At 35.6% G+C, this 20,585-nt stretch overlaps 1 long non-coding RNA gene across 2 annotated transcripts in view; it reads left to right on the top strand.

The window, feature by feature from the left end:
- Positions 1–20,585, top strand: part of LOC129502100 (uncharacterized) — a 102,687-nt gene that overhangs the window by 63,936 nt on the left and 18,166 nt on the right. For both annotated transcript variants that reach the window (XR_008662895.1, XR_008662896.1), the window contains one exon: positions 13,560–13,720. This is a non-coding gene — a long non-coding RNA (uncharacterized LOC129502100). The remainder of the gene's footprint in view (positions 1–13,559; positions 13,721–20,585) is intronic.

The raw sequence follows: 20,585 nt of genomic DNA on the forward strand, positions 1-20,585 counted from the left end.
TGCTTAATAAATGTTAATTATTTGCAATTTGCAATAAACAACTTGCAAATGCTAAATAAATCAAAGAAGCAAATCTCTTACAATAAACCTAAAAAGTGGTGTTTTCATTTTGTCAGACCCAGAAGCAAACTTGTCTCTTATATCCTTAGCCAATATCTAGCTTTTGTATTTCAACCCAACTAGAATGTTTCTTCCAGTGGCTTCTTGACAGAACATTCCCAGCTGTTTCAGTGCTGCATAGCAAAGCTCTGACAGCTTTCAGAGCAAGAGTCAATATTAGTTAATAATCCATCTGCAGTTGCAACTATTTCATTTCATCACAGTGACAACTTATATTCCCCCTGCCCCTGTTTCCTTTGGGACTGGTCTTGCCGAACATCAGTATTCGAAGCGAGGCTCCAAGTTATGATTATAAATCCCTTTGAGTTATTCACTATTCATTTCCACTCAACATCTTCTAATTAACTCATAATAAATGCTCCAGAAATAATGCACATCTTACATTTTTTCATCAGAATTTGGTAGGGAAGAAGTTGTACCACTTTCCTTTCTGTTAACAAGTCTTCTCTGGACATCTTTCCACATCACTCATTTGATGCATCTTACTTTATATCCATCACTCAGCTTCATCAATGACCCAAGTTCTATCCTTCATTCTATAGCAGAATAAATTCACAAGTGCTGACACTTCCATACAGTGAAGCCTGCACATACTGCCCAAGGGTTCTTGAGGACTTCCAGTGTGAGAGCATGTGTATGTGTGCATGCAATAACACACAGCGTATTTTCACATACTGTATTCTGAAGAACATCCTGATCTTTGAATAAACCCTCTTATTTTTTATGTTTTCATTTGCATTATGGATTTGTTTGAAGAGATTCTGGCAATTGTTTGTGTTCTGGAGACAACCCTACTTCTATTGTAGTTGAAAAAATACATACATGAATAATATGTATGCTTTTTAGCTTTATGTGGTATGTGTGTGTGTATGTGTGTTTTGATCCTTTTGTGTTGCTATACTTTTTAAACAAAGTTTGGAATGATCAGAGAATCTTATCAGTAAAAGAAATTTACTGTCCAAATAATTCAATCTCATTGTCAGAGATTCTTGCAGAGAAGTCGTTTAAAAAAACAAACAAACAAAAAACAAAACAAAACAAAAACATCTTTGGCAGATGAGAGGTGCTATCGCCAGTCCTTCTTTGTTGACATTGTCAAATAGAATGTCTGCCTTGCCTTGTTCCTCTATGATTATTGTCCTAGTGATAGGTGCTTCTGCTTCAGCAAAATAGTAAAAAGCTCAGAAAGTTCATAAACTATTTGGAATAGTTTTCCAATTTGAAATGAATTTGTGGGGCAGCCCGGGTGGCTCAGTGGTTTAGCGCCACCTTCGGCCCAGGGCCTGATCCTGGAGATCCAGGATCGAGTCCCACGTCGGGCTCCCTGCATGGAGCCCGCTTCTCCCTCTGCCTGTGTCTCTGCCTTTCTCTCTCTCTCTCTTTCTCTCTCTCTCTCTCTTTCTCTTTGTCCCTCATGAGTAAATGATACAATCTTTTAAAAAAATGAAATGAATTTGTGGAGTTGTGTTCACATAATTCTAGATATTTGTATAACCAAGTTTGAGGCTATTGTTCAAGGACGTACATATTCAGCAGTTAGTATTCCTGACAATCCATCACTGGATCTCAGAGTTCTGGGTCCCCAGCTTTAGAAGCATGTTATAGAACATATTAACAAAGCTGTAAAAATTTTATGAGATCATTTTAAAAACATTTTAGGTTTTCTCTCAAATGTAGAAATCTAGAGGATTTGTATTTAACCTTTCTCTTTTCACTTTAGATTTAGATGACATACAATAGATCTTTAATTATTCTTTCTACTAGCAGTAGCTTTGGTAAATCCTTAATTTAGGAAATCATAATATGGGCAGGATAGAAGCAAAGTATTTCTCAGGTGGTAGCAGCAGTTTTATATTGATCTGAGCCAGCCAAAGCTCTAACTTTGTTGGATTGTGACAACAAATGTGGTTGTTTAAACTTATTCGGAAGTCCTTTAAACAGGGTTTATTTCATATATGTCAATTTTATGCTAAAAACAAAAATTCTAAGTGATAGAACTCTGTCAAATTGTACAGCAGAGGTTGTAAAAAATACTAAAAAAAGAGAGTTGAATGTCAAATCCTAAATATGTATTCATTATAATTAGTCAGAATGATATTAAAATTTAAAGGATCACAAAACAAAAAAAAATGATTTTAAGTCTTCCAAAATAAGTGAAATGGCAGTATTTCACTCCAGCTTCTCTTAATCCCTAGGGTTATGATAAGTGATAGAAACTTGGTCTTAAAAGATGATTCAATTTGAATTATTTGATAGGCTTAAGACATAAGATTTCAGAGGATCAGAAACATCTTGGGTAAAGACTAAAATGGGGGTAAATCATGGCACTTGAGTTGTGCTCTAAGGAGATAATCTAGGAATAAAACAATGACTAGAATGACAGAAGAATGCAAAGGAAATAAACCCTTGTGCCCAGAACATTGACAGGGCTTGAAGCTAGTTACTGACAGGGGAGAAGAACAATGATAAATCAAAGATGACAAGAAATTAACTTGGAAATTGAAAAATGAGAGCATCGCAAAGATTACATGGAATTTGATAAGATAGAGGTTTAAGCTTTAAGAAAGCAAACTAGAGCAAATTGGATAATTCTGTGTCTAGCCAACAGTTATCTCTGATGAAATGTTGTGAAGATAAAGGAGAATTGTTCATCTCTCAGTGTCAAAGTAAAATAAACATATTTGCTTCAAAATTACAAAAAGCAACACTATTTTTGACATGTTATTAAAGGAGTCTTCACATTTTTGGCAACTTGGGTAGATTTTTAACTGTAGAGAATATTCCATGGTAAATATGATTAGATTTCCAATGATTACCCTTGCAAATTAGGTAAAATTTAGCAAGTTTTTAAGTATTACTTTTTCACCTGGCATGAATCTAAAATTTACATTCTGCACAATCATACTTCACAAAAACACTTCCTAGATTTAGTCACATAAACTGGAACAAAGGGGTAAAAAATAAGCAACAATTCTTATCTAGTTAGTTCTTCCCATTAATAGTTATTAAAAAACAAACAAAACCAAGCAAACAAACACCTAATTGGCTGAGTTTGAGGTGTCTATTTCCTCCATTTCTCACGTGACTTTGCTTTCAACTCAGTATTCAGTTATGTAAAAAAAGAAAATATGATGGAAAAGAAAATTACTGGGTGCTGTTGTGTCCTAATAGATGATGTTTAGCACAGTGATGAAAAGAAAATATGTACTTGAACAGAAATTTTATGATTTAGGTCAGTTATACACTTGGGAAGGGCAAATCCTATTGAATATGGAATATGTTGAAATATTCATGTTATTTCACATGTTTTGGGTCTTTTCTATTTTTTCTTTTTAAGGAGGTTTTTCCCATTATTTAAAAACCCAATGGGATTGTAATGGAACTGGGAAATGTAATCCATATGTTTTGGAACCTATTACAATTAAGTCATCAAATTACCATTGAAAATATTTTGACCATTTAAAATACAAGGTCTTTTTATAAATGTATATGCATCCACACAAGAAAATAATGTTGAACTCATAGAATTAGTTTCTGGTTAAATATTTCACTTCCAAATACTTATTTTCACTTTAATGTTAAATGGCATGTTAACCAAATACATGATATTATAATAGTAGTGCGTATTAAATAATTATTGCTAATGTGTCATTAGTAATAAAATATTAAATTATCAAGAACAATTTACTATTAAGTAGGCAAAAACTTATTCAGGGTTCATGTATTTATCATCTATTCATTATCTAAACATGTAAATATTGCTGCAAATAAATTTTCCTGAGGGCAAAATACTTTCAAGTATACTCAAATCTGGTCTGCTCATGTCCTTGGAAAAAATAATCTTTTTTAGGCAAACAACAAAGGGTAATATTTGGTGTATTTGTTATAATACCTATTGGATAAATTCTTCATTCCATCACATTGACCTATAAGTGTAATATTCCATACTTTCATGAAAATATTTCATAGAAAAGTTGATTTCTCTTCTTCATTGAGCAAGAATATCTATTCCCATATCCATTAACTTGTCTCTGGCATTAAACAGGCAATTTAGAAAAAAATCCATATATATTATATATATCATGTTGTTGGAAGAATTCTCTACTTTGCAGCCATCATGGATACTGCTGGATCTGGGTTATCATTTCTCCTTTGCAGGTGAGGTCAGTTAAGTTTCATTCACTGAGTGAGTCATACCAAGGGTTGGGTCTTTCTAGAATCCTCTTCCTTTGCTTAAATACCCTTGTGGGTATTGAAACTGTTTTTCACTTTTTCTTAAAAGACCTCTTCCTTTTCTTAGTTAAGATTAAAAGAATTTTAACAAATATTTCTGACATTAGAGAGTATTTATTCAGGGAACTCCAAATTTGAATGCTGCAGTAAATTATATACTGAAAGGATATCACAGCATTTGTTTTTCCTAAGGAAGCACATTGAGCTGCCACAGCAGTAGAGAAACTTTGAGCATTTATGAAAATATAAAATATAAAATATAAATTGCACGGTATTGGTATAGAAACATTCTTTAAGCATAATGTTTATTCACTTGTACAAAAATATTAGTATAATTTATTATAAATATACTTTGCATTTGAAAGTTTCCCACAAACCCTACATTTTTATAATTCTTGTACATTAGGAGCAAAAAATGTAGATGATGTCACATGTGATTTCTAGACATGTCTATCATGTCATGTTATGGTTTTCTTTGTGGAGGGCAAGGGGATCACTGTAACAACTACTGTGTGTGTAATCACACATGTACTGCTACTGGTGTGTGGATATAGCATGATCTGTTTGTAGAAACATAGAATATAGCCATATGGTTTAGATTCTGGAATGTGTATGATGAAATCATTTGCAGCCCTACCCTGAACTTCCACAGAGAAAAGTTGCTCAGATGGGGGAAACTCACGGGCATTGTAGTATAGAAGCTCTTTATGGGGGTGGGGGGGCTGAGATAAACTGATAAAGCAGAAATATCCTCTCCTTACAGTTGGGAATACTGTGTCTTGGAAGGAACATAGGCCTAGAGTCAGATAGAATTACAGTGTTTCCATGCGGATAAATTATTCCACCTTTCTGACTCTAAGTGTCTCTATTTTTAAAAAAAGAAATCAGACTATTGAACTTTTACATGCATTCATATAAAAATGCTTAGAAAATCATAACATGCAATAATTAGTTGTACATGGTTTCATTTCCCTTCCAATCATCCTACCATATATGGAATGTCACTTTAAGTCATTACAGGGTTTTTTTTAATAAATGGTCTGTTAAAATCAAAGTGAAATAAAGGTTGTCTACAAAACGCATAGAAGCAATAGTCATCACAGTAATAGAAGAAATTATGTGCCATGTTGTACAGAGGCAGGAACCCCCCCACACACACACACACACAGAGCTTCATGCACACACAGCCATATAGTTCAATACTGAAATGAACTTCTCTTATAAGAACATATGAGCAGAGATGTACTAGGCAGTGCACAATTTGCTGCCTGACAATGTTGCATGTGTTCTGACAGGGCATAACCAGATTAAGCACACCAGGAGAAGGAATGTGAGAGGCAGCTTGACTCCATAAGGCACTTCATCTATAAAAACTGGGGAACAGGAAACCTTAGTAGAATGTTTGTCACAGGTGAGCATCCTAGATGAGAAAGGTAACTTATTAGAAAGAAGAACTTCAGGAGCTGGACAATCACTTTTTTTTTTTCCTACTGAAAACTTCAGCTTCATTGAGCCACCTCTTCAGTACTACAAAGGAGAGTAGGAACTGCACCTCCAGGGGCCATTGACAGTGTCTCTCCTCACCTGATTTCGGGGGTGGGAGAGAGAAAAAAAAAAGAAGCAAGCAAGCAACTTGGGAGCCTACAATAAGTTGAAGGCTCATAAATAATATTCCCTCTTACCTCAGAAGAATCCTGTGACAGATAATATATATGAAGAGTAAGTCATCCAGATTGCCCAGCTCTAAAGAACTGCAGTCTTGTGATTCAAATTAAATTTTATTGGCTCTGAAACTATGACCTTAACACCTTCTAGCTCCCCCAAAATTTATAGAAGTTTTAATGTTCCTATTTAAAGAGAAACAAAAATATGACTCCTTCTGTGGAAGGTGAACCAATAATAACTTACTTGGAAAGGAAAGCCTAAGTAGAACCATTTGAGAACTTGAAGGCAGTCTCGGTAACTGGTAGTTACTGAAAGCTATGTACAAAGCATTGTGCTAGTTACCCTAAATGCATTGGAACCAGGAATTCAGGCTAAAGCCTAAGGCTGAAAGTCTTGTTGGAGAGAAGTGAGGGAAGTCCCAAGAAGCTTCCCACTATGAGAAACCAGAAAATACAAGGATCATCTTTGTCCTAAGCCTTCAATTCTGGGGCCCCAGAATTCTCTAGGCTCATGGCACAATCCCCATCTTCCCTACCTTCTAATGTTTCTGGTCTGCAACATAGAGGTCTTGAGGTCTTCAAGATTCACATTCCTATTTCAGCCTATCCCTGACCCTTCTTTCTTCTAACATTTTCCAATCTGCTACCACAATCTCTTGATTATTGTGACACTGTATAATTGGTATCTCTGCTTTTCTTCCTTCTCCCTTTGATGTCTTTATGACTTAGCAACTGGGGGCAGACTAAAACTATATTTCAAAGAATTCTTCTAGTATGCTTCAGGATAGGGTGTCCGGGGAGCAGAAGTCTCATGGTAGTTGGTAGAGGATTGGAAGTAAAGGTGGCATTGTGGCATTAGCACAGCTCTTCCCAGTTACTGAGCAGACACCAATCTTACTGCTGTTTGAATGATTTTTTGCAGATTAATTAAAGTCCATAATCAACTGATGTAAAATTAACAAGGTAGCCCTTGGGGTATCTAATTTAATCATGTGGAAAGTCTTTTTAAAAGGATTTAGGCCTTCTGTGGGAATGAAAAATTTTCCACCTTCTGGACAGAAAGTTCTAGTTCATGCTTGTGGGTTCTAGCTCTTTTGTGTCCATCCTTTCCTGTCTGTGGACAATAAGGCTTGGCCTGTACCCACAGGCAGGAAACCACTCTTGGTCTTTCCTTCTTGACTGTCTGCCTTAATAACTTTACACTTGAGTAGTAAGTCCTCACAGTGTATAACTCAATTCCTTCTAAGAAATCCCTTAATGCATAATATTGACTTTTGACTAAAACACTCTCCTAAGATGATTCTTAACCCAGTAGCCAGAATGATTGGTGAGAACCCAACTGAGAACATACCACTCTTCTGCTCAAGCCTTTTAAAAATATTTCCATCTTATTTAGATTAAGAGCCAAAATACTGACATTCTCTTATATAACTCCCTATGATTTTGTCCTTCATTGCTTATGTGATTTGCTTTCCTACCACTTTTTCTCTCGCTCATTATTCTCCAGACAAACTGGCCTCCTTGCTCTTTCTTGGACATTGGGTTCAGGATGTCTGGGTGGTTCAGCAGTTGAGTGTCTCTGGCTCAGGGCATGATCCTGGAGTCCCGGGATCGAGTCCTACACTGGGCTCCCTGCATGGAGCCTTCTCTCTCTTCCTGTCTCTGACTTTCTCTTTATGTGTCTCTCATGAATAAATAAAATCTTTAAAAATAAAAAAACACATTGGGTTCACTCCCATTTCAAGAACTCAGCAACTCATTATCCATAGGGCTTATTCCATTTTTACTTTGCTAGGGAGAAGTTAGTCTTTATTCCTATGAAGACCTTCAACTGATTGAATGAAACAGTTTAACTCAAAACCCACTGATTTAAATGCTAATCTCATTCAAAAAATATCTGAGCAACTCATTTTTTTTTGTTGTTGTTGTTTTTGCTTTGAAAAGGAAAAAAAAAAAATCTTGCAAGAAGCTGGAGTTTGGGGCAGGGACCCTTACCTATAGAGGAGCAAAGATAAGAATTACATCATCATTGTCATTTTATTAATAATGAAATAGAGACTCCAGGAAATCACATCATTTTTTTTATCATAACTTTAATGCTATTCCAGTGAATATGTTTTAGAAATTGGATTATAAAGGCAGAGGAAAGCTCTCTCAGTGTCAAAATATTTTTCTTTGTTGCCATATCAACTTCAAAGATTAAGGTGTAGTAGGAGAAATATACACTTATCTTCAGAATAAACAGCCTACAAAATATTTTTGCCATTCCTATCCTTTAAAATGCTCAAATATTTGAAATGGATCATTATATAAACCAGCTCCTCCCCATTGTTTTTAAGATGAAATAACTGTAGTTCTGTGACTTGATTTCTTCACTTATAAAATGGAAAGAATTATCATTATGTTGTAGGGTTGTCAGAATTATAAAGTGCTTGGGCCAGTGATTGGTACAGAGTGAGGAAGACCAGAAGAGAGGGAGAGGGACAAAGAGACTCCTCACTGAGCATGAGTATCTTATCCAGGGCTCAATTGCAAGACCCTGAGATCATGACCTGAACCTAAACTAAGTCAGATGCTCAATTTACTGAGCCACTCAGGCACCCCTATCATTTACACTTCCTTTTAATATTATGTTTTCAGTCATCACTCCCTTCCTTGATATCCTTGGATTTCCTCTAGATTAAAAATTAGGGAGCAACTGAGATTTTATGCTTACAGAAAAAAACCTTACCAAACAAACAAAACACCTGAATAATCACTAAAATAATGCTGAAGACTCAACTTATTTGTGATTTCATGAATTTTTTTTTAATTTTTATTTATTTATGATAGAGAGAGAGAGAGAGGCAGAGACACAGGCAGAGGGAGAAGCAGGCTCCATGCACCGGGAGCCCGATGTGGGATTTGATCCTGGGTCTCCAGGATCGCGCCCTGGGCCAAAGGCAGGCGCTAAACCACTGCGCCACCCAGGGATCCCTGATTTCATGAATTTTTTAAAAGAGTAATGCTACTCTTTTTTGCAAGGCAGATGATCCCAGTGTTATGCCATTTATCATGCTTTTGGTCTTAATTTGAGCATATTTTTTTATACTTACCAAATCTGAGTGAGCTCCAACTTAAACATATTTTTATCTTGTTTTCTGCTGCTGCCGGTTTCAACTGCTACTGAAAGACACACATGCAAGTGCTTGTTTTTGAAAGTTAAAATCCACATTTTTCTCTCAGAAAAGATTTTAACTTCTGTCCCTTTCTACTTTTTTTTTTTTTTTTGAAGATCCTTTTCATTTATTCTTCTTTCCATCAGCAGTTTTTCCCAGCCACTGAGATTCAGGCAATGTTGTTATGTGTGCCTTTGTGAACACGATGATTGCTGCCTCCTGTGTAGTGGCAGATATTCCTAGAAGCACATCACCTACATCAACTATGGCAATCCTCATAATGACTCCAAAGTGGGTACTATTACACCTACTGTATGCAGATGAGAACCCAAGTCTGGGCAAGGAGTGCCTATTTCCAGGTCACAGAGCTAACAAATGCTGTGTGTGACTATTATCTCAGAGGGCTAACTTCAAATATGGTGTGCTTAAACTTTCATTATACTTACTAATATTGTTTTACTTATCTGTTATTCCCATTTTTTGACAATTTTTGGTAAAGGAAGCTGTGAATAGACTGTTAGTAATGAGAAAAATCCATAGGAATGCATCATGCATTATTCTTTTTTTTTTTAAGATTTATTTATTCATGAGAGACACAGAGAGCAAGAGAGAGAGGCAGAGACATAGGTAGAGGGAGAAGCAGGCTCTGTGCAAGGAGCCCAATGTGGAATTTGATCCAGGATCCCAGGATCACGCCCTGAGCCAAAGGTAGACACTCAACCACTGAGCCACCCAGGTGTCCCTCAAACATTATTCTTGAAGGAGATATTACTAAGTTGATTTAATTTTCTGCACCTAGTGTCTAACTGAAATGCAACTATAATTTCTATAACAAAGCTTTAAACTTTTCACCAAACACACACACACACACACACACACACACACACACACACAAAACACGCAAAAAACTTTTCACCAGTATTGTTGGGTAAATATGAAAGATTTACAAGGAAAAATAGTCACATTATTATCTTGTTAATAATTTTATTTAGCCGACTGGATAATTAAATTTCAATAGTTTTGTGTTATAATTAAAACTTTTGAGAGATGGGCAGCCCCCGTGGTGCAGCGGTTTAGCGCCGCCTGCAGCCTGGGGTGTGATCCTGGAGAACCGGGATAGAGTCCCATGTCAGGCACCCTGCATGGAGCCTGCTTCTCTCTCTGCCTCTCTCTCTCTCTCTCTGAATAAATAAATAAAAAATCTTAAAAAAAAAACTTTTGAGAGATTTAAAACATACTTTCTTAAGAGATTAACAGGACTATTGTCAATCCATACAAATTAATTGAAAGTCTTCACTTATTTGAGTTTCTTTTTCTTAATATGTAGTATTTCTTTGTACAAATGGTTTTTTTAAATATCATCTATTCATTTTGGTATATACTGTGTTTACAGTAAATCTTTATTTACAGTTTGCCATCATTTATAGGCAAGGGGCAATAATATTTCAATAATATTTCAATGATATCAGAAACACATTTTGTTAAGAGGATGATTATTTTTCTTGTCCTCCACATGGTATCATAGGTTATAATGATTCTAGCATAGTCAGGGCTAGCCATTTGGAATCATAATTTGTTCCAAAGGGCTTAAAATATCCTTTAGTTCCAGGTGTAATATTATAGAAACTAGGGTTTGGATGTTACTTCATTCTGCTACTTATTCTACAAAGATGTAAATTGAAATAAAATCAAAATTTCCATTATATTAATTTCATCTCATGTTAATGTTACAGGAATTTTAACAAGAGTGTTGCCTGGACAACTCTATTTTTGGAATGAGGCCACAAATATACTAATGCCACTTAAATTTGTCTGAAGGCAGTCAAATATGTGGTATACCTAGATTTAAGTTACTTCATTCTGAATTTCCAGCTGTAAAATAAGTCATGGGAATATAATGTACATCATGGTGACTAGTTAATAATATTATATTGAACATTTAAAAGTTACAAAGAGAATAGATCTTAGAAGTTCTCATCACAAAAAATTTTTGTAACTATATATAGTGATGCGTGTTAACTAGACTTATTGTACTGTTCATTTTGCAATAATGCAAATATTAAGTTGTATACCTGAATCTAATATAATGTTGTATGTCAATTATAACTGAATTAAAAAGAAGTTACTTTATTCCAATTGGTTGAATTGATTTTGTGTATAGACCTCTATTTCTTATGATACAGGATTTGGGGGAAAAATACAAAACCAAAAATTTACAAAAGAAAGTCCAGAGTTGAAAAGAATATGGAAAGTTATATTACTTTTTATAAAATACTTACATGTCATTACATAAATATTTCTTAAGATCAAAGGGAGTGACGGGTTTAGAAATGGAAAACAAGTCACCCCCTTACAAAGAATATTGTTAAATTTTCACTGAGGCAAATGAAAACAGTTCTCTCATTCATTCCTTGATTCATTCAGCCAAACAGCCCAATTCATAAATGGATCTTGCAGAAAGCAAACTCAAAGGAAATTCATTTTAATGAATTCAAAACCACATGTGTATTAAACTGTTTAATGTAACAATTAAGGTCCAGAATGTTTTGATCATCATACAGCCACAGTTCTTAAATCTTGCATAGAGAAAGAAGCCAAACGTTCAGCAACTTCATGTTTGACTAATTTTGAATTGCACAGAAAATAGTCAATGCAAGTGACTTAGAAGTACATCTTTCACAAAATATAATGTGCCTATTAATAGAGCATAATCATTATAGATACACATGTATACTTGCAGTAGTGAGGAGTTTCTATTCTAATTTTAACCCATTCTTGACATCATTCTAAAAACCAGAGTAGGATATGAAAACTTTCTATTGCAAATGAAATTCACTGATAGTTAAAAGCAAACTGCATCAAACGGATCACCATATTTGTAACAGGAACAGAATAACTTAATCACTTGGGCTACAGATGAGAAATCTCAATCAAAAACTTCTAGAAGTTGAGAAAAAAGTGTCAAACTTTGCATACTTTTGATGGAAATTTAATGAGTGAGGTATTCATTAGTTGGGTTTCTCATTCATCTAAAAAATAGATTAACAAAAAATGAGAATGGAACCCAGTCTCCATGGGTAACACATTTTTCCTTTCCTTGAATAATTCTGGGTAGTTTATGGCTTAAGATGGATAGATTTATACCAGGGCACCAGCCCAACTATATTTGTACACTATGTTCTTTGCCTGCCCTATTTGGGAGGGACCTACTTACATTGTGTGGCTAGAGGAATGATAAGCATGTGAAATGACCTTTTCCCAGTTAACTACAACCCTTCTGAACCTCTCTGAAGTAGACATGGATTAAAGACTTCACTTAAGAGACTGGTATCTAGAAGCTAAAAAAGCAAGATTTAGTTCATAGAGTATATTCAATTAATACACTTTACTGTCTAGCTCTAGGCAAGATTTTGGGAAATTGAAAAGCCAGAATTAAATAAACTTTAATGGAAAAGAGATAAAGAAAATATAGTAAAAAGCTATTCAATCATAAGTTAGTCGTTGAATATTTCTAAAGTCAAGCTATTTTTATTTCCTGTTTTATTAAGTCCTAAAGATTATTTGTAGGGGTGCCTGGGTGGCTCAGTCTGTTAAGCCTCTGCCTTCAGCTCAGGTCATGATCTCAGGGTCCTGGGAAGAGTTGATAATACCACCCCTTAGTGAATCTTGGTCTTTTCTGTTAAGGCCTTCAAGGGAATGAATGAGGCTCAACCATGTTATGGAAAGTAATCTGCTTTACTCAAAGTTTACAGATTTAAATGTGAATCATCTCTAAAAATTACCTACAGGCAACATCTAGAAGTATTCAACCAAATGGTGGGGTACCACAGCTTAACTAAAGTGACATATAAAATTACCCATCATACCCATCAAAAATCTCAAGTACATTAATTTAGATGTTTATTTCCAGGTGAAAAGAGATATATGGAATATACTTTGCTCTCTACACCTCATATTTTCTGCTTTTTAAATTTGGGGAAATCTTAGTTTCATGTCCAACTGGCTTATAGGATGTTATTATTTATGGGTTTAATTAACTATCTATAGAACATTTACTTTAAAAAATTGGCAAGATCTTATTTTCAGTGTCAAATTAGAACTGAAAATATCTAAAATACATAGGTATAGTTATTACTCATCTAACATAAGACTTTCCTTTAACAAAAGATATACTGTAGCTTTTATTTCTGCTACCAATCCCACAATATGAAATGTAACTGAATGTAAAAGTATGCACTTTAACCTGAAACTCTCAACCTACCTTTTTGTCCTATAACAAACTTCACCAAGATTGTCTCTATTCACACACCCTATTCAATTTCCATATCATGGACTAATTCATCTTATTCATATTTGGATTTGTCTTTATCGTTTTACCAAACAGTTCTCAGTAACACTAGAGAGAGACTCGGCGGACACGTTTTAGTTCTCATCTTATGGCTCCCAGAAGCATCCAGCGCCTTTGGCATTGTTCCCTGTCTTGGAGAGATCTACGTGCAGGTGTCAGACAGAGCCAGCCATCCAGGGCTGAAGCTCAACCTCAAGGTAAATATTAGAGATGTGATTGTGTCAGTTAACCTTGAATAGGTAATACAGCCAGAGCTGTATTTGTGATGAAATCATCTAGAAAGTATGGAATGTGAAGAAAGAAGGCTTAGGACAAAGCCGTGAGTAAGTAATAACATTTAATGCCTAAGAAGTCAGGGAAATAAGTAGAAAACCAACAGTGTGACATTTCAGAAAGGAAAAGGTGTTTCAAAAAATGTGGTTGTTCAACACTGTGGAAAACTGATGAAATGCCAAGAAAGATGAAACCTTCAATATTTGCATGGGAAGACATTTGGGAAACTCATAGAGGGAGAAGATAAATTGGAATGAGTTGAGGAAAAACCTACATTTGTCAATTTCTTGTACTGCATAAAAAGTGACTGACTTGCTATTCCTGGCTTTTTTCAATGTGACCCCATACTATATCTCTCCTTCTTTTGTTTATTTTGACTTTCAAAATGTGCTCTGTAATGAAGATGACTATCCTCTTATTTAATTCACTCAATTCACCACTCTATTAATTCATTCAAAACTATCTAGTGAGTTCTAACTTTATGTTAGCATTGACCAAACACTGAAAATTCAGCAGTGAGTAAAATAAGAATGAGGTCTTTGCCACAACTCATTTAACCAAATTGTCACTGTACAGAATGTTTTAGCAGACTTGCTGAGGAAACAAGCAACCATAAAATTTCAATGACTGCAACAATAAAACAACATTTATTTCTTGTTTAACCTACACATAAGCCAAGATCAGTGACAACCCTCCATATATTTCCATTCCAGGACCCAGACAGAAGATGGAAACAAATGGGCTAGCAAAATTTATTAGTACATCTTAAAAATTCTTCTTCAATGTATTATATGCCATGTCCATTCATATTCCATTGGCTGAAGCACATCACATGGTCAGGTTCAGTGTCAACGAAGCAGGGAATAAATATTTTTCCATAATGAGCCCCTTGAACTCCAGGGCAATGGGCAGGAATGAATAATTTCCTTACAAGAAAGGAGGAATGAATAACTGCCTGCAATAAAACAATCTAGCATAAATGGTTGCTCCTATATTTTATCTACAAAGTCATCCTATAAATGTCTAAGAAAAGTTGACTCAGGCTTAAAGTATCAATGACAGTGTTATCTTAGCATTGTGATTCTTAGAAGTGACTTGAGAATGGCCACCACCATCAGAACTTTTTTTTTATTTAGCATAATTACTTTTATCCTTTCTTAGGAACAGTATGACTTAGTTTAAGATTTATTTATTTTAGAGAGGGGAGGAGGGGCAGAGGGAGAAGGAAGGAGACCACCTGAAGTGGATTCCCCACTGAGTGGGGAACCCAACATGGGGCTTGATCCCATTACCCTGAGATCATGACCTGAGCTGAAATCAAGAGTGGACGCTCAACCCACTGAATACTGAGGCACTCCAGAACACTATTAATTATTGGTGTACTTTATATTCTTATTTATACCAGGAAATTCTGTATTAGGAGAAAAGTTATACTTTTTGTACAGCATACAAAATAAATCCATTTGTTAATTCATTAAAAGATTTATTGAGGTTATACAATATGCTACAATCACAACTGGAAACACACAAACACAGCAAATTGTCAAAACCAAAAATACCACATCTTTGGACTCTCTCCCTCCGGACTAACACTGCATCCTACTCTCCTTCCAACAGTTATATTCAATCTGGTGCATGTGGTACAAATCTAATTATATCAGGGCTCTACAACCACAACCTAATCTTGTCCTTTAAATAGTATCTTATGGAAAAATTCAGACTCATTATCACAATATAGAGTACCCTGCAGGCTCTGGGCTTTCCTTCCTCACCTTGCTTATTTCCTAGGACTTAGGCTTTCTCCCAACTTATGGCCACTCTGGCCTCCTTTCAGTTCTGGATTCTGTGCAATTTGATGTCTTCTCATTTTCTACCTACAAGGCACCAATTGTCCATTCATCCTTCCTTGGAAAGGATTTTCCTGGCTCTTCAATAGAAATAGGATTCCTGTTTCATTTGCTTATATCACACTGTATTTTTCCTTAGCCATACCACAATCTGTAACTACATACATTCATGGCATTATTATTATTTTTAAAGATTTTATTTATTTGAGAGAGAAAACATGTACACAAGTGGGGGGAGGGGTAGAGGGACAAGCAGACTTCCTGCTGAACAGGCAACCCAATGTGGGTCTGGATCTCAGGACCCTGAGATCTTGACCTAAGCTGAAGTCAGATGCTTCAACTAAGCTACCCAAGTGCCCCTATTATATATTATATATATATATATATAATATATATATATATGTATATATACACACACACACACATATATATAAATATATATATTTAATTCTTCTTTGCCTTCTAGGCTTGGGTAGTGAAGGATGAGCTTGTATACCAGAGCCAGTGAAAAACTCTTTGTGGTTAGTTAGGGCAAAATAAGTAAAAGCATTTATACATTTCAAAGTGTTGCAGCAATTTCATTTCACCAGGACATCCAGATTTGTCATCAGTGGAATAATTTCTAGCCAGGATATAAAACATGGTGTTTTGAGACCCATATGATATAAGCTTCATGCTATTCAGATGAAGTAGAATCACATTGTAACATGTGACATTTCAGGTTAATTTTCCCACTGTAACCCAAATGGATATAAAATTTTGAGAAAAAGTAAGTTTTTGTATGTATTTTTATAATTTGTTATTCTTAGAATAATTGATACTTTTAATGATACCTGCTTTTCAGATTATAGTTTAACATTATTAGTTATCATAAGGAAATACAATTTGCAGTATTTAATTTGTATTCCTGATTTCAATAGGCAGAAACAAGTCACATTACATTCACCTTGATTAGATAAGATATATTTTTGTGAATGCTATAGTCGGTATCCAGTCAATGTGATGATGGAAGTCATTCTTAAGAGCTGATAACCAGGAGCTCATACTCCTTTTACTTACTAGTATAATTTCTAGTATATTAAGATCAGTTTTTGAACCATAATTGATGATGATGTGCTAAAACCACAGTGTATTATTTGTGGAGATATATTGGATAATGAAGGGATGAAACCATCAAAACTTCACTGGTATTTACATAAAACATATAAGTAAATATGTTTAAAACCAAAAGAGTTCTTCATAAAAAAGACTAATGAGTTAACAAGTTGACAGAAACAGATGTTCAACATTGCATGCATAAATATTGGTGCTATGTGGGCTTCTTGTAAAATAGCTCTTTGGGTTGCTGAGACTAAATAAAATACAATTGCTGACACACTAGTGAAACATGGAGATAAAGATATTTGCCTGAAAAAAATATTTGCTTAGAAGAATCTGCAGTATGAGGTCAATCAAATACTGCTTTTCAATGATACTGTGTATTCAGGATGTGGGTGATGATATAGAAGACCAAGTCATAGAATAATTAAAGCTAAGCAAAGTGTTTTTAGTTGCAAGTAGACTAATGCATTGATACTCCTAACCCAGCCATTCTTTTAGCTATATGTATTTTTAAACATAATGTTAAAAAGTGGAATTATTTTTTTTCATTTTTGACTTAAAATGACTAGATCTGAACTGTATAAAATCTTAAATGGTCAGACAATGTAACTTGGAGATTAAGCTTTATGTAGGAATGTGGACTGATAGCACAACACTTATGGCTGAAAACTTTCTGGAGTACTCAACTATGGAGCTTGTGCCAGAAATGCTCATCAACACACTACTTTGTTGAACAACAAAGGCATTGCTTTGCATAAAATGTCAGCTTAAATCAACAGAGTGCTTAATAGCATACTAACATTTGTAAATTAAGACACTGAATTTGAGATTATTGTGCTTATCCAATGATAATATGGAAGCTGATCATAAACTCACATTAATGCATGAAGAGGCATGACACTATGGGGATGAAAAATTCTGTTGAAAACATTTGAATGACTGAAAAAATTCTTAATATTTCAGTAAGATAAGAAACAAGTTTGATTCCAACTTTTTAAAGATGTTCAATGATAGGATTCCTTGTTGATATGATACTTTGTATATATTTAATGATACTAACACTTCTAAGTATGGTAGGAATGAAATAAGTTTTTTCAATGGCAGATAAAATCAGAAGGTAAAAATCAAACTGAGAGGCTTTGAAAAGATTAGTTTTTACAGATTTTATAAATTTACCTTAGTGATTATCAAGAAACTAGATATTAATGTTACTATTTCATACTTGCAAAAAGTTATCACCACAACATTTATTAGGAGGTTTGATGGTTTCTATGTGTCAGCTTGACTGGCCTAAGGGATGCCCAGACAGCTAGTAAAACATGAATTATGGGTGTGTCTGAGGATGCTTCTGAAGGAGATCAGCATTTAAATCCATGGACTAAATAAAAAGGTAGCCCTCACCATTGTGGGTGGGCATCACTTGATCCATTGAGGGCCTGGACAGAACAAAAGGTAGGGGAGGCTGAACTGACTCTCTCTGGTTGAACTGGAACATCCACCTACCCCTGCCCTTGGACATCAGCATCCTTAGTTCTTGGGCCTTAGGACATGGACCAGGACTTACACATTGGTTCCCCTGTCTCTCAGCCCTGAAGGCTGGCTAGAACACCACCACTAGCTTTTCCGGGCCTCCATCTTGCTGGTGGCAGACTGTGGGACTTTTTGTTCTTTTTCTCTGGAGAACTCTAATATATATCTTGGTACCAAGAGTGATTTTAAAGATTGATTTACTTGTTTCAGAGAGAGAGAGAGAGAGAGAGAGAGAATGGGACAGATAGTACATGAGTGGGGGAGGAGCAGATGGAAAGGGAAAGGGGATGTAGACTCCCTACTGAGTATGAAGCCCAATAATGTGTGGCTCAATCCCATAACCCTGAGATCTCAACCTCAGCAGAAACCAAGAGTTGAATGCTGACTGAGCCACAAAGGTGCCCCATAAGGGAGCAGAATATTAAGGATGAGTTTTCTGAATTGCTTCTCGAATCTGATTAGATCTAAAGATGTGAATAATTCTATTTCCAGTAATAAATACAGCACTTGGTTTGTACATAGTATAAACAATTTATATAGAGATAAACAAAATACCTGCAATGAATACTCCTAAACTTATCAAAAAAATCAAGGAGCTAAGTTACTCTGTATATGACACTTTCAAACATTTTTTGAAAACTAAGGAATATGACACTGGTTGGTTGCTCCCAATATTGCTAGACAAAGTGGTAAAAGAAAACATGAGCTCAGAGATTTTAATCCCCAACTGAGGTGCTGCATAAATGACTGAAGAGCTTCTACTTGTGCCCTGAAGGAGAGACCTTTATCTCCTGTAGCTACAGGACCTAAATTGTTGAAAAGGAAATACAACCTCATCCTGTGATTGCTGAAAACATTTTGAACTCCCTGGCCTTGCAGGGTGTCTACCATTCAAATGAGGGCATTGATTGGGAAAGAATCGGGTTCTATAAATTGGGAAGGGGGCTTATGGGAAGGCCTGATGAAGCTGGGGATACTGACCCCCTAAATTCTGATGAGTCTTCTTTGCCAGTGGAATTGGTCTGCCTACCTTCTGTGTCAAGGCATCTTCATCATCAGTGATAGTGGCCTGAAGGTATTAACCCTGACTTTCCTGAGGAAGCAGCAATGGCACCCCCTGAGGAAGCAGCAGGGGCAACTGTAATGGGAAACAACAATGCTGATTCTCCTTAGGATCCACACCACCACCCTTCTTTGTTTCAAAATATCCAACTAGACTCAAGTTTCAAGAGGCCCCTAAAGATGAAATAAAATGTGTGATCCATGAGGAAGTGTGCTGCACTTTAAAAGATCTACTTGACATTTCTAATTTTTACAAGCAGAAATCACAGGAATGAATACCAAGAATGAGGGATAATAGGGAAGGAACATAAATTTAGATCAAGTGAAATATACTGATAGGAGCCCACTAAGCAGAGATTCTTCACTGAATGTTGCAACTTGAGGGATTAGAAAACACTCTGATGGTTTGTTTGATAGGCTGGCTGAAATAAAGACACTGAGCGAGTTGGAAATAATCTTTACTATACAGGACAGGATTAAAAGGTTTAGGGAGATTGGAATGTTAGAGTAGATTTATCATTTAAGACTTACCCACACTTGGAGAGTCCATAAGATCTACTTTTTCCTAGTCTTTTGAGAAATAAATTTGTGAGGGCAGCCTGAGCATCCTTGAAAAGCTTTGTATCCATTGTACCCTATAGTCCAGAACTTACAGTGGGAACTGCTGCCACTCAATTGGAAAAACTAAATGCATTAGGAATAATTGGGTCCAGGGGTGACAGGTGAGCCAAATGACAGCCCTTTACCACCAAAGGCCAGGTGGGTGTGATTACCATAATGGACAGCAGAGTCAAAGCAACAATCTGACTCTTGTAGATTTATGGCACTGGCTAGTTCATCATGATGTTCCTAGAAGTAAAATAGGATGTTTTACTAAATTGTTATTTGATCTGTATAAACAGAAAAGTTGTAGGTCAAGTGAATTTGAATCATTAAAAGGGAGTCACTGACCCTCATTCAATTCCCAGAGTTGAGCCAGTTTACAAACCTAGAACCTTTAGAATGAAGAGGAGTTCAGGTCCCTTTGGGAAGGAAGGATCCCTGTATAACATGGAAAACTTATACTATTCTTCCAGGCTTTTCTCAAAAGTTCCATGGCCTTTTACCAGGGTACTACACACTGGCGGGAACAAATCATTGATATTTTGTGGACTACTGGTTCTAAACGGACACTAATTTCAGTAGAACAAAAAAATTGCTGTGGCCCACTGGTGAGAGTAGGAGCTTATGGAGATCAGATGATCAACAA

This window comes from Nyctereutes procyonoides, unplaced genomic scaffold (assembly GCF_905146905.1).
Source record: "Nyctereutes procyonoides isolate TBG_1078 unplaced genomic scaffold, NYPRO_anot_genome, whole genome shotgun sequence".
Taxonomy (NCBI): Eukaryota; Metazoa; Chordata; class Mammalia; order Carnivora; family Canidae; genus Nyctereutes; species Nyctereutes procyonoides.